The sequence below is a fragment of the Nomascus leucogenys genome, chromosome 11, assembly GCF_006542625.1.
Source record: "Nomascus leucogenys isolate Asia chromosome 11, Asia_NLE_v1, whole genome shotgun sequence".
NCBI lineage: Eukaryota > Metazoa > Chordata > Mammalia > Primates > Hylobatidae > Nomascus > Nomascus leucogenys.
The window spans coordinates 54,817,900-54,830,920 of NC_044391.1; the positions used below are offsets into that span (position 1 = coordinate 54,817,900).

A 13,021-nucleotide genomic window follows, 5' to 3' on the forward strand; every position below is an offset into this window, starting at 1 on the left:
TCTCCGCCCCAGCTCGCTCGGAGTCACGTGGACCAGCCCGGCTCGCCCCGCCTAGCTCTCCGCGCAGGCGAGGACCGGTCCAGCTGAGCCTGGTGGCGGAAAGGCTGCGGCCCCGCGCCAGAGGGCTCCTGGCTCCTCCGGGCTTCTGAAGACCCGCAGGGAGCGGGTGAGTGAGTGTGTGGCGAGAGGGCGCTAAGCGGACACGGGGATCCTTTCGAAGCTATGGGGGCATTCTCGGGAGACGCTGAGTCCCTTTTCGCGCCATCCGGTTTAGAGCCAGGGGGCGGGGCTCGTGCTGCAGGCGCGCACGCGCAGTTCTGTACTCTGCTCCTTAGTCTCCCGCGCCGTGTTCCCGGGTCTCACCGGACGCAGGCTTATCCCTGCGCTGCTCCGCACAGCTTGGGCCTCCCGCTGGATGGGTTGTGATGGAAAGGGGCTTGGAACTCCTGAATTAGAACAGAAAGTATCTGAGGGAGTTCCACTTCGGAGCTTAGCATCTAGTTGAGACCTGAAAAAAACTGGTGTGTGGCCTGGCTGTCAGCAGGGGTCGGAATTCACAGGCCGCTTTGCTTATATCGTGGGTTTTATGGAATGGATTTCTCACTCCCTTCCCTTCGTTGCCTTGTTTGGGTTTGTCACCTGGACCTCAGCTGCTAATGAAGCTTTTTTCCTTGAGCCTCTCAATTCTTTGCCTTTCGTGCTTCGACTAGTACTTTCAATTTTTTATTTATTTTATTTTGAGACGGAGTCTCGTTCTGCAGTGGCGCCATCTCGGCTCACTGCAACCTCCGCCTCCCGGGTTCAAGCGATTCTCTTGCCTCAGCTTCCTGAGCAGCTGGGATTACAGGCGCGCGCCACCATGCCCGGCTAATTTTTTGTATTTTTTTTAGTAGAGACGGGGGTTTCACCATATTGGTCAGGATGATCTCAAACTCCTGACCTTGTGATCCGCCCGCCTCGGCCTCCCAAAGTGCTGGGATTATAGGCGTGAGTCACCGCGCCTGGCCTGTTTGTTTTTTTGGTTGTTTTGTTTTGTTTTGTTTTTGAGACGGAGTCTTGCTCTGTCGCCCAGGCTGGAGTGCAGTGGCCCGATCTCGGCTCACTGCAACCTCCACCTCCCTGGTTCAAGCGATTCTCCTGCCTCAGCCTCCCCAGGAGCTGGGATTACAGGTGCCCGCCACTATGCCCGGCTAATTTTTGTATTTTTAGTAGAGATGGGGTTTCACCATGTTGGCCAGGCTGGTCTCGAACTCCTGACCCCAAATGATCCGCCCGCCTCGGCCTCCCACAGTGCTGGGATTACAGGTGTGAGCCACCGTGCCCAACCCTACTAGTACTTGGTACAAAGTAAAGGTAGATCATCTGATGTTAAATTTAAAACTCCTCTTTGACCACCCACAGTTAGCCTTAAATCCGTAGGTGGGTGTCTTTGGCCCCTTACAGTCTGGCCCTGACCCTCTCAATTTCATTTTGTAAATCTCTTACGCACCTGACTCCTGGCCACGTAGAAAGATTGTGGCTGCCCTCTTTCATATCTCAGTACTTACGTTCCTGCTGTTCCTTCTGCTTGGAAGTTCTTGACACTGCTCTGCCAAGCGAACTTCTCTTTGAAGACTGAGCTTAATTGTCCCTCTGAAAATCAATGTATCCGGCCTCCTATGCCAAGTTAGTCACTTCTTCCTGTGTGTCCCTGAAGTTTTTTATCCCCCTGTATTACCAGGGGCATTGATACAGCTCAATAAAAGATCAATAAAAGGTTACTGAGCTCCTAACATGTACCATGCACTGTGCTTAGCACCAGGCTTACAGAGATGACTAGGACGGAGAGTTCCCATCCCTTGAGGAACTCAAGTCGTAAGGAAAACACATGTAATTGAGTCTTCTGTGGTTAAAGTGAAAGGGTCATCAAGAAGTCCTTCCCGGCTTCCTTCCTCCTCTCACTGCACTCACACCATCTTACATCCTGATGCCTCCAAATCTTTAGCTCCAAACTCTTATCCCTCATCTTCCAGACTTGTCTGTTTCAGTTCAATTTAGTAAAGCATTTATTGAGCACTTACATTGTGCTGGGTAGTGATGATTCCTGATGTGAAAGAGTTTACGTTTTAGTGCAGTTATCATAGGATAGTTAAAATCACCTGAGGAACATTGTCAAAACACTTGCCTAAGCCCCATCTGTGGAAATTCTGATCCTCTAACAAGGCTCTGAAAATTCAAGGGTGAATAAGAATTCCTATCTCTACTAAAAAAAAAAAATACAAAAATTAGCTGGGTATGGTGGCATGTTCCTGTAATCCCAGCTACTTGGGAGGCTGAGGCAGGGAGAATCACTTGAACCCGGGAGGCGGAGGTTGCAGTGAGCCAAGATTGCACTATTGCATTCCAGCCTGGGTGACAGAGTGAGACTCCGTCTCCAAAAAAAAAAAAAAAAAAAAAGAATTCCTGTCCTCAGGGAATCTAAGGCTAATGGAGGGAGATAGACTTTGATTTTAACTATTATATACAACATGAATTGTAAGTACCATGTTGGAAGTCTGAATATGGCACACAGTAGACATCAAGGAAAAGGAGGTCACTTCTGTGTGGAGAAGTCAGGAGGAAGTCCCTTTTGGGCAGAGTCTTTTTTTTTTTTTGAGATGGAGTTTTGCTCTTGTTGTCCAGGCTGGAGTGCAGTGGCATGGTCTCCCAGGTTCAAGCGATTCTCCTGGCTCAGACTCCCAAGTAGCTGGAATTACAGGCACCCGCCACCACACCTGGCTAATTTTTTTTAATTTTTAGTAGAGACAGGGTTTCACCATATTGGCCAGGCTGGTCTTGAAGTCCTGACCTCAGGCGATCCACCCGCCTCGGCCACCCAAAGTGCTGGGATTACAGGCGTGAGCCACTGCGCCTGGCCTGGACAGAGTCTTCAGAGCTAAGTTGATATTTAGATGGGAGGCCATTCTAGATAGACTAGTGGCTTGAGAGAGAAGCGTGAGAGGTAAACAGGAGAGAGATTCATGAAAGACTTTGTATTGTAGGCACTGGGGGTCACTGAAACTTTAGTTTTGTATAGTAATGCATGCTAATAGTAAAGAATTCAAATAGTATCAAAGGGAAAGAGAAATATTTCTCCTATCCTAGATCCCCTAGTTCTCAGAGACAATCACTATGAAGTTTCTTATGTATACATTGAAGTGTTTTAAGCAGGATTGTTATATGCCTAAATCAGGTAACCATATTGAGGCTAGATTGAACAAGACTAGAGGCAGCTGCATTCATGCCCGTAATCCCAGCACTTTGGGAGCCCAGGGGGGTGGATCGCTTGAGCCCAGGAGTTAAAGACCAGCCCGGGCAACATGGCAAAACCTTGTCTCTACAAAAAATACAAAAATTAGCAGCGTGTGATGATGTACCCTATAGTCCCAGCTATTTGGGAGGCTGAGGTGGGAAAGTTGCTTGAGCCTGGGAGATGGAGGCTGCCGGGAGCTGTGATTGCACCACTGCACTCCAGTCTGGGTGACAAAGTGAGACCCTCTTTCAAAAAAGAAAAAAGGCTGGTGGCAGAGAAAGAGGATAGGAAGAGGTTGAGTAACCTAAGCAAGATCTACTCAGGAACTGAACTAAGGCAGTAGCAATTGGAATAGAAGGATAGACTGCAACTGAATAGAAGAACTTAAGGAAGTTAAGTGAGATGGAGCTAAGGTGACTCCTAGGTTTCTTTTTTTTTTTTTTGAGACGCAGTTTTGCTCTTGTTGCCCAGGCTGGAGTGCAATGGCGCGATCTCAGCTCACTGCAACCTCCGCCTCCCGGGTTCAAGCGATTCTCCTGCCTCAGCTTTCTGAGTAGCTGGGATTACAGGCATGCACCACTACACCCGGCCAGTTTTGTATTTTTAGTAGAGACAGGGTTTCTCCATGTTGGTCAGGCTAGTCTTGAACTCCTGACCTCAGGTGATCCACCTGTCTCGGCCTCCCAAAGTGCTGGGATTACAGGCATGAGCCACTGCATCCAGCCTCTTTTTTTTTTTTTTTTTTGACAAGGAGTTTCGCTCTTGTTTCCCAGGCTGGAGTGCAATGGTGCGATCTTGGCTCACTGCAACCTCTGCCTCCTGGGTTCAAACAATTCTGCCTCAGCCTCCCAAGTAGCTGGGATTACAGGCATGCGCCACCACACCCAGCTAATTTTGTATTTTTAGTAGAGATGGCATTTCTCCATGTTGGTCAGGCTGGTCTCGAACTCCCAACCTCAGGTGATCCGCCCACCTCAGCTTCCCAAAGTGCTGGGATTACAGGCATGAGCCACTGTGCCTGGCCCTAGGTTTCTTTTAATAAGGTGAAACTCGGCCTTCTTCACTGAGGAGATAGTGTCAGTCCTTGAGAGAGCTAAAGTGGAGACAGACTTGGGAAGATGAGTTCAGCTTTAGACCTATTGAGTGTAAGGTATCTTTGAGACATAAAGGTAGAGAATGCTATTCAGTTAGTCAGTTTAACATATGAGATTGTCAACTCAAGAGCTCAGAGGGGCCAGAAATACAGATTTGCTGGCTTCTGGCTTGGATGGTAGTTGAAGTGCATGGGAGAGGGTGAGTTTGCCCAATCAGGCCGTGTACAGTGAGAAGGGAAGAAGGCTAAAGAAGCAGGCCTAAGGAAAATCAGCACTTAAGTAGGAGGAGGAACAGCCAATAAGAGGTCAAAGGGAAAAGTTTTATGTTGGATTTTTTTCCCCCCTTAAGATGAGCTGGGACAGGTGTGGGGGCACATGCCTGTAATCCCAGCACTTTGGGAGGCTGAGGTGGGAGGATAGCTTGAGCCTGGGGGCTTGAGGCTGCAGTGAGCCGAGATCACACCACTGCACATCACTACACTTTTGAGACACTGTCTCAAAAGAAAAAACAGATGGAATAGCCTTGAGCAACTCAATATATTGGGATGGGGCTAGTGTAAAGGGAAGGTTGGAAATAAGGAATAACCAACTAAGGAACAGGAAGTGATTAATGAGGATCACAGAGTACTTAGATTAGAAGCAAAGAACTAGGGGTGGGTGTTTGAAATATGTATGTTTTTAGCCTTGGGTGGAGAGAGTTGAGAGAGTTCATGTCTGATAACCTCAATTGTTCCTAACAGGAAGGAAGCAGATAAACCAGGTGGGAGGCAAGGAAGCAGTAGAGTGAAGGAGCTTGAGGATAATGATGAAAGTTAGGAACAGTGGTTCTTTGGGAAGAGACAATGAAGCGGACCAAGAATACAGAAATGAGGCTGGGCGCGGTGGCTCATGCCTGTAATCTCAGCATTTTGGGAGGCCGAGGCAGGCGGATCATGAGGTCAGGTGTTCCAGACCAGCCTGGCCAACATGGTGAAACCCTGTCTCTACTAAAAATACAAAAATTAGCCAAGTGTGGTGGCGGGCACCTGTAATCCCAGCTACTTGGGAGGCTGAGGCAGGAGAATTGCTTGAACCCAGGAGGTGGAGTTGCAGTGAGCTGAGATCGCACCACTGCACTCCAGCCTGGATGACAGAGCAAGACTCTGTCTCAAAAAAAAAAAGAATGCTGAAATGATTTGCTGGACCAGCTGAAGGCCCTGCTCAGGTTGCAGGCTATACGTGTTATCGGGGGAACCAGCCCCCAATATTTCAACATAGGTTCTTTTCTATTTTGCCTGTCGGCCGGTCTCATAAATAAAGAGAAAGACTACAAAGAAAAGAATTTTACAGCTGGGCCTCCGTGGGTGCCGTCACATATTGGTAGGACCATGATGGCGACTTGAGCCGCAAAACCAGCAAGTTTTTATTAGGGATTTTAGAAGGGGAGGGGGGTACGAATAGGGAGTGGATCACAGAGATCACATGCTTCAAAGGGCAATAAAAGATCACAAGGCAAAAGGGCAGAGTCGGATCACAAGGCAAGGGCAAAATTAGAATTACTGATGAGGGTCCATGTCCCGCTGGGCACACATTGTCTTGATAAACATCTTAACAGGAAACAGGGTTTGAGAGCAGAAGACCAGTCTGACTAGAATTCACCAGGCTGGAATTTCCCAATCCTAGTAAGCCTGAGGGCACTGCAGGAGACCAGGGCATATTTCATCCCTTATCTCAACCGTGTAAGACAGACACTCCCAGAGTAGTCGTCTATAGGCCTACCCCTGGGAATGCACTCCTTCCCCAGGGTTATCAATTATTAATATTCCTTGCTGGGAAAATAATTCAGTGATATTTCTCCTACTCACACGTCTGTTTATAGGCCCCCTGCAAGAAGAAAAATATGGGCCGGGCGCGGTGGCTCACGTTTGTAATCCCAGCACTTTGGGAGGCCGAGGCGGGCGGATCACGAGGTCAGGAGATCGAGACCACGGTGAAACCCCGTCTCTACTAAAAATACAAAAAATTAGCCAGGCATGGTGGCGGGCACTTGTAGTCCCAGCTACTCAGAGAGGCTGAGGCAGGAGAATGGCGTGAACCTGGGAGGCGGAGCTTGCAGTGAGCCGAGACTGCACCACTGCACTCCAGCCTGGGTGACAGAGCAAGACTCCGTCTCAAAAAAAAAAGAAGAAGAAAAATATGGCTGTATTCTGCCCGACCCCCCAGGCAGTCAGACCTTATGGTATCTTTCCTTGTTCCCTGAAAATCGCTGTTGTTCTGTTCTTTTTCAGGGTGCCCTGATTTCATATTGTTCAAACACACAATGTTTTACAAACAATTTGTACAGTTAACACAATGATCACAGGGTCCTGAGATGACATATATCCTCAGCTTATGAAGATGACGGGATTAAGAGATTAAAGACAGGCATAGGAAATTATAAGAGTATTGATTGGGGAAGTGATAAATATCCATGAAATCTTCATAATTTATGTTCAGAGATTGCAGTAAAGACAGGCGTAATAAATTATTAAAGTATTAATTTGAGGAACTAATAAATGTCCATGAAATCTTCACAGTTTCTGTTCTTCTGCTGTGGCTTCAGCTGGTCTCTCCATTCGGGGTCCCTGACTTCCCACAACATCATCTGTCTTATATCACTATACAGGGTTGTTTGGTTTTCTCCAGCACATCTGGGCCTAGATTTGAATTGAAGTCTAGGAAGCAGATGGTTGCATTGATCTGAGGTTATGTATGGTCTTTTGCAGGGTGAGTGTACTGAAAGGAAAAGAGATAGAGGCCACACGGGAAAATGGCCAAACTGATGTATATAGTGATACAGTAGTAGGATATGTGTGACCCTGGTTTGATCATTTTGTTTTCTAGCTCAGAAATCTTCAGTGGCTCCCTGGGTTAGGTTCTAAATCTTTGAACTGATGGACAAAGATGAGGTTTTTCCCATAAAGCTGGTTCCAGCTGCTTTTCCATTGCTTTCCTGTTGGACTCATCTATTCATAATGGCCCCCTCTTTGGTTTTGCACTGGCAGTTCTCTGCTTAAATGCCCGTCCTATTCTCAGCTGCCTTAATCCTATGCAGCTTTCAAAGGCCCAGTTCTAATCGTGCTTCCTCAGACAAAACCTCCTTGACCACTTTAACCTGAAAAGAGTACTAGTTTTTTAGTTTTTTTTGGTATCACATATTTAGAGCTTGTACTGCCTGGTCTTTTACATTGTTTGTTCTATATTTGTGGATTTTATTTCTGCAACTACATTTTTTTTTTTTTGAGACGGAGTCTCACTCTGTCACCCAGGCTGGAGTGCAGTGGTACGATCTCGACTCACTGTAACCTCCGCCTCCCTCGTTCAAGTGATTCTCCTGCCTCAGCCTCCCGAGTAGCTGGGATTACAGGCACCCGCCACCACACCCGACTAATTTTTTGGTAGTTTTAATAGAGACGGGGTTTCATCATGTTGGCCAGACTAGTCTTGAACTCCTGACCTCGTGATCCACCCGCCCTGGCTTCCCAAAGTGCTGGGATTACAGGCGTGAGCCACCGCGCCTGGCCTCTGCAACTACATTTCTTAAATTTCTTTAGCTCTACCATTGCACCTACACACTATCTTTTGCCAGGAAGGTTCTCCCTAAGCATTTAGTAACTGACTATAGAGTCTGACAGATGGAGAGGAAATTAATATTTGGGGGGGTTTTCTGTTTGTTTTGTTTGTTTGTCTTTTGAGACAGGGTCTCACTCTGTTACCCAGGGTGGAGTGCAGTGGCACAATTTCAGCTTATTGCAATGTCTTTTTTTTTTTTTTTTTTTGAGACGGAGTCTCGCTGTGTCACCCAGGCTGGAGTGTGGTGGCGCAATCTCGGCTCACTGCAAGCTCTGCCTCCCGGGTTCACGCCATTCTCCTGCCTCAGCCTCCCGAGTAGCTGGGACTACAGGCGCCCACCACCACACTCGGCTAATTTTTTGTATTTTTAGTAGAGATGGGGTTTCACCGTGTTAGCCAGGATGGTCTCGATCTCCTGACCTTGTGATCCGCCCGCCTCGGCCTCCCAAAGTGCTGGGATTACAGGCATGGGCCACCGCGCCCGGCCAGCTTATTGCAATTTCAACTTCCTGGGCTCAAGTGATCCTCCTGCCTTAGCCTCCTAAGGCTGGGACTGAAGGTGTACATCAGCATGCCCGGCTGATTTTTGTATTTTATTTTTTGTAGAGACTGGGCTTCGCTATGTTGCCCAGGCTGGTCTCAAACCCCTGGACTCAAGTGATCTTCCCACCTCAACCTCCCAAAGTATTAGGATTACAGGCGTGAGCCACCATGTCCAGCCAGGGGTTCTTACTTTGTGCTCAGCACTGGGTAGAGTGCTTAATATCACTGCTTCTCAAACTGTCTTGGTAAAGGACCAGGTAGATTTTTCCCTCAAGCTGTTGCAGATCAGTAGTGTTCTAAAAGCACTTCTGTAAAATAAAATTACTAGAAAAATAACATTTAAGAAGACATAGAGAATACAGGCTTTTTATTATTATCATTATTAGATTCAACAAACATTGGCTGGGTGCGGTGGCTCATGCCTGTAATCCCAGCACTTTGGGAGGCCGAGGTGGGTGGATCACTTGAGGCCAGAGTTCAGCAGCCTAGGCAACATGGCGAAACCCCATCTCAACTACAAAACACAAAAAAATTAACCTGGCATGGTGGCACAGGCCTGTAACCCCAGCTACTTGGGAGGCTGAGGCACGATAATAGTTTGAACCCGGGAGGCGGAGGTTACAGTGAGCCAAGATCACGCCACTGCACTCCATCCTGGGTGACAAAGGGAGACCCTGTCTCAAAACAAAACTGTAAACTGCCTGTCAAATTGCCCTAAGATGTTCTAAGTGCTAATGCTTTCTTTCTGTACTTACCTTGATGCAGACTGCTAATAGTTTGTGGACTGGCAATGGTCTGAAGACCAAGGTTTGAGTAGCATTGCTTTACATGATCTCATTTGCACTTCCCTAATATCTCGTGAGGGTGGGTATTATTATTTCCTCAGTATACTGATAAGGAAAGGGATTTAGTTAAGCCACCTGCTCAAGTTCACCAATTTAGTACCGGACAGAATTGGAATTCAAGTGCTAGATGCCATTTTGTTCATACTACTGGGTCTCAAAGAGGATCCTTGGAGCAGAGTTGGTTTGGGGCAGGTAGAGTGTTTTGTTTTGTCTTTAAAAAGTAAGTTAATTTGGTCGGGCGCAGTGTCTCATGCCTGTTATCCCAGCACTTTGGGAGGCCGAGGTGGGCAGATCATGAGGTCAGGAGTTCCGAGACCAGCCTAGCCAATATGGTGAAACCCCATCTCTACTAAAAATACAAAAATTAGCTGGGCATAGTGGCATGCACCTGTAGTCCCAGCTACTTGGGAGGCTGAGGCAGAAGAGTTGCTTGAAACCAGGAGGCAGAGGTTGCAGTGAGCTGAGATCACGCCACTGCACTCCAGCCTAGGTGACAGAGCAAGACTGTCTAAAAAAAAAAAAAAAAAAAGTTAATTTGAATTGCAAATACATTTAATATTTTATCTGTTGTTTTCTTTTGGTTCTTGCATTTTAATGCCTCCAAGTATTGATTTCAGATACATATTGCTTCATCTGAACTGCTTGATACTTAGTTGAGTAGGAAAAGTAACTGACATCCCTTTTAAATGTCCAGATCCACTGGCTCTATGGTGTTTGACAAAGTTCTCACCTGGTCTATGATGAAATGTGAAAATAAAGTCAATGTAATGAATTTTTTCATGAAGTCATATTTATTAAATTTGAAGGACAGTATTTTATCCTGAGATTTTTGTCTATAGTTTTTTTGGTGTTAAAATGGTAGAAACAGAATGTGTATAGTAATTGTGTGGAGTGTAGTTTATAATGGCTGTTTGAGATATAATTCATATACTGTAAAATTCACCCTTTTAAAGTGTACAATTCAGGCCAGGTGTGGTGGTTCATACCTGTAATCTCAGCACTTTGGGAGGCCAAGGCAGGAGGATTACTTTAGGCCAGTCAGGAGTTTGAGACCAGTGTGGGCAACATAGGGAGGTACCAGCTCTACACAAATTTAAAAAATTAGCCAGGTGTGGTATTGAATGCCTGTAGTCCCAGCTACTTGGGAGGCTGAGGTGGGAGGATTGCTTGGGCCAAGAAGTTGAGGCTATAACAAGTCATAATTGATCTGTACTCCAGCCTGGGCTGGTCAACAGAGTGAGACCCTGTCTCAAAAAAAAAAAAAAAAAAAAAAAATACAAGAAAACCACTGTACAATTCTGTGATTTTTAGTATATTCAGAGAGTTGTACAACCATTTCTGCCCACCTCAGCCTCCTAAAGTGCTGGGATTACAGGTGTGAGCCACTGTGCCCATATCGGCCTATTGCATTTGCCTATTCTAGACATTTCATATAAATTCCATCATACAATATATGACCTTTTGTGTTTGGCTTCTTTTTTTTGTTTGTTTTTTTGAGATGGAGTTTTCATTTTTCATTCTTGCTGCCCAGGCTGGAGTGCAGTGGCGCGATTTGGGCTCACTGCAACCTCCACCTCCAGGGTTCAAGCGATTCTCCTGCCTCAGCCTCCCGAGTAGCTGGGATTACAGGCACCCGCCACCATGCCCAGCTAATTTTTTTGTATTTTTAGTAGAGATGGGGTTTCACCATGTTGGCCAGGCTGGTCTCAACTCCTGACCTCAGGGTGATCTGCCCACCTTGGCCTCCAAAAAGTGCTGGGATTACAGGTGTGAGCCACTGCACCTGGCTGTGTTTGGCTTCTTTCACTGAACATGTTTTCAAGTTTCATCTACTTCATGGCATGTATCAGTCAGTATTCCATTCCTTTTTTTTTTTTTTTTTTGAGACAGAGCCTTGCTCTGTCATCTAGGCTGGAGCACAGTGGCGCAATATCAGCCCACTGCAGCCTCCACTTCCCAGGCTCAAGTAATTCTCCCACCTCAGCTTCTCTAGTAGCTGGGACCACAAGCACACACCACCACACTCAGATAATTTTATTTTTTAAATTTTTTGTAGAGACGAGGTCTCACTATATTGCCCAAACTGTTCTTAAACTCCTTTGCTCAAGTGATCCTCCCGCCTTGGCCTCCCAAAGTACTAGGATTTCAGGCGTGAGCCACTGAGCCTGGCTGTGCCCTTTTTAAATATAGACTTTCAAATTTGAGTTAGCATAGTTAGGAGGCAGGAGGATCACTTGAAGTCAGGAGTTCCGGAGCAGCCTGGGCAACATGGTGAAACCCTGTTTCTACCAAAAATACCAAAAAATTAGCTGGGCAAGCCGGGCACGGTGGCTCACGCCTGTAATCCCTGTACTTTGTGAGGCCAAGACGGGCAGATCACCGGAGGTCGGGAGTTTGAGACCAGCCTGACCAACGTGGAGAAACCTTGTCTCTACTAAAAATACAAAATTAGCCGGGTGTGGTGGTGCATGCCTGTAATCCCAGCTACTTGGGATGCTGAGGCAGGAGAATTGCTTGAACCCAGGAGGGAGGCGGAGGTTGCAGTGAGCCAAGATCGTGCCACTGCACCCCAGACTGGGTGACAGAGCGAAACTCCGTCTTAGAAAAAAAAAAGGTTTATCAAGCCCAGTATTAACACTCTCGGAGCGAGAGAGCAGACTGACCTCTGCAAAATGAGATCAGCATTAGTTTGATGTAGTTTGGGTCTTTTTATGTGGTTTTTTTTTTTGGCTGCCTAATCTCTAGTCAGTGTCTGCCTTTTAATTGATGGATGTGTTACTTAGTGCTTGCCTGCTGCCTCCATCCCATAATTTTAAGTACATGCGTGATATGCAGTCCATATGCATTGATGAGCTGATTATCATACGGGGTCATGATAAGGACACTTTTTCTCTTTGATGCATATGCCTTGCCCTGAAGAGCTGCTCCTTGCTGGTTTTGTCTGGATCCTGCAGGCCATGGGGTCCTTGCTTGCTTCTCTAGCTTACTTTTTGTTTTGGCCTGCTTAACTTTTGCCTTTTATCTTGCTTCTTGCTCACCTACCCCTTCACCTTGCTTCTGCTCTCATGTTCTTACTCATTCTGCCCTTTATCCAACTTTAAATTCCCTTTAATATTATCCTGCCTCATTTTCCCTATTCTGCTGTCTCAGTTACAGTGAGCCATGATTGTACCACTGCACTCCTGGGTGCCAGCCTGGATGCCTGAGTGAGACCCTGTCTCAAAAAAAAAGCTATAAAATCATTTTGCAAACTCGAGTGTACTAGGAAAAGGTATTACTATTTTTGGTTTTGTACAAATGATTTCCTTTCTTTTATGAATTATTTTCTTGGGTTATATTTTCTGAAATGAGTTTACTGTTTCAAAGGGTATGACCCAGGATAATCTGTTGATTCAAAATTCGGCAAATATTTATTGCATGCTTGGCTGGGCGTGGTGGCTCAAGCATGTAATCCCAGCACTTTGGGAGGCCGAGGTGGGTGGATCACCTGAGGTCAGGAGTTCAAGACCCACCTGGCCAATATGGTAAAACCCTGTCTCTACTAAAAATACAAAATTAGCCTGGTATGGTGATGTGCGCCTGTAATTCTAGCTACTTGGGAGGCTGAGGCAAAGAGTCACTTAAACCTGGGAGGCACAGGTTACAGTGAGCCGAGACCACGCCACTACACTCCAGCC

General features: G+C 46.5%; 1 protein-coding gene across 2 annotated transcripts in view; it reads left to right on the forward strand.

Annotated features, from left to right (window-relative positions):
• Window positions 1-10: 10 nt before the first annotated feature.
• TIMELESS (timeless circadian regulator) overlaps window positions 11-13,021 on the forward strand; it is a 34,166-nt gene continuing 21,155 nt past the window's right edge. Inside the window, exon 1 of one of the 2 annotated variants that reach the window (XM_030822429.1) lies at window positions 11-166. The gene's annotated coding sequence lies outside the window, so the exon portion shown is untranslated. The remainder of the gene's footprint in view (window positions 167-13,021) is intronic. The other variant, XM_030822430.1, reaches the window with a different exon arrangement.